Genomic DNA, 2500 nt, shown 5'->3' with positions numbered 1-2500 from the left:
ACACACAAATATATATACAAACACACAAAAAAACACACACACATTCGTACAACACACACACATACACACACACACACACACACACAGACACACAAATACTATTGCATAGGTATACACACATATGCAAGAATGGGGGACATGCATATAAACACATTGGAGGTCGAAAGTTCAGACTACGAACACATTACAGACACACATACACGCACACACACCCACACACACAGATCATGTTACAATGCACATTAAGTGTACTGGCTTTCTTTCTCTATCCTGAGTGTTCATATCCATGCCTGTCTGACCATATCACTTTTAGAATTCCAGTATTTATAATCCAAATGAAATATGAAATATGAATGATTTTTACAATCTCTTCTCTCATCTCTCCTCTCCTCATTTTTATCGCTTCATCTCTCCTCTCCTCATTCCTCTCCTCTCCTCTCCTTTCCTCCCACCTCCTCTCTTCTCTTCTCTCCTCTCCTCTCCTCTCGCCTCCTCTCCTCTCTCCTCTCTCCTCTCCTCTCCTCATCTTTCCTCTCCTCTCCTCTCCTCTCCTCTCGCCTCCTCTCCTCTCTCCTCTCTCCTCTCCTCTTCTCTCCTCTCCTCTCTGTATGGATTAGTAAGGTCTGGTCTTTGGCCGCTCTTTCACCCCAGGGAACACTCAGGGTTCTCTCTCTCTTCCTCCTTTATCCCCATCTATCCCTCGATCCCCCTTTTATCCCAGGAAAGACCTTGTCTACAAAACACAACATGTGTGTGTGTGTGTGTGTGTGTGTGTGTGTGTGTCAGGGGTGAGAGCTCAGAGGTTCTGAACAAGCTTGTTCTCCCTCTCTCTTCTTTAATGTCCCTCAGCCTCTATCCCTCTCGCTCTATTCTTCTGTCTCTGTATGCCAGTCGTCTTCTTGGCTGAACTATCCCTAGCCCTTTCCTTAATCCCTTCTTTCCAGCCCGCCTCCCCCCGTCTCTCCCCGTTATCCCCACCGTGTCTCCCCCAGACTCCCCCCTCCTCTTCTCCTCCTCTCCTAATCCCTCTCCATCCCTGTTCTCTCGTTCCCTTGCTCCCCTGCTCTTTCCCTTTCTCCTTCTATCTCTCTTTCCCTCTCCCCCTCTCTCTCCCTCTCCCTCTATCTCTCTTTCTCCCTCTTTCTCTATCTTTCTCCCCCCCTCTCTTACTTTCTCCCCCTCTTTATCTCCCTCTCTCTCTCTCTCTCACCCCCCCCCCCTCCCTCCCTCCCCCTCTCTGTCTCTGATGTAGAGGCGTGACAGCAAAGTGACAACAGCATTGTCAGGTCGAGGACCTTTGGTAGCATTCACACACACACACACACACACACACACACACACATACACACACACACACACACACACACACACACACACACACACACACACACACACACAGTAGCTCCCCGGTATTGTGGCCTCATTGGCAAGATGATTGACAGCAGAAAAGAAGGAAGGAATTCCTTAATACCCTTTGACCTCATTTCCTCCCCCCTCCTCCTTCGAGCTGTTGTCTTTTAAAAACCAGTTCAGCAGCCCGTCTCATCCCAGCAACGCTTCCACTGCGCCCCGGTCCCCTTCCTCTTCCACCCATTTCATCTTTAAGAGTTGCCACGGTAACGTCCTCAACGGCTCAGTGTTCCTCACCTGACTGTGTAGCCCCGCCCACTGCTGTGTTGCTATTGGATGCAGGCTGCTGACATTGTCGTTCTCAGGTGTTAAACGGTTTAGTTCAGAGTGTAAATGTGTGAAGATTGTAGATAGGCTGTAGGAGATAGGCTGTAGGAGTTAGGCTATAGGAGATAGGATGTAGGAGTTATGCTGCGTTCAAACTACTCAAGTCCGTCCGGCGGAGGGGACGCGATCTGATTGGCCGACGTGTCCGTCGCTGCCTGAAAAGTTGAACTTTTCCACTTTTTGAAGCAGGCCCAGGAGCAGACAGAACGGATTGACCCACAATGCATTTCGAGAGCGCCCCATGCAAAGTCAATCAGATCCGTTGACGGACGGAGGCAGTGTGAACACGGCGTAAGGTTGTAGGAGTTAGGCTATAGGGGAGAGGCTGTAGGAGTTAGGCTATAGGAGTTAGGCTATAGGGGAGAGGCTGTAGGAGTTAGGCTATAGGAGTTAGGCTATAGGAGAGAGGCTATAGGAGTTAGGCTATAGGGGTTAGGCTATAGGGGAGAGGCTATAGGAGTTAGGGACCATGCTATAGGGGTCTGGCACTATGATTTAGGCTATAGGGTTAAGGGGCTAGGCCACAGGAGTCTGTCAATAGGATTGAGGCTAAAGGGGTTAGGCTACTGGATTTAGGGGCTACCCTTTAGCCTAGCCTCTAGACTTTAGAGGCTAGGCTAAAGGGGTCTGGCAGTAGGTTAGGCTTCAGGGTTTAGAGGCTACAGGGTTTAGAGGCTAGGCTACAGGCTGTATGTGAGGGTAAGGGTTAGCTCTATATGACTCAATATACTCAACAGTATTTTTTGTCTTGGCTAATAAAAGG

This window comes from Pollachius pollachius (assembly GCF_949987615.1).
Source record: "Pollachius pollachius genome assembly, chromosome: 20".
NCBI lineage: Eukaryota > Metazoa > Chordata > Actinopteri > Gadiformes > Gadidae > Pollachius > Pollachius pollachius.
Note: the sequence above shows the minus strand (reverse complement) of the source record.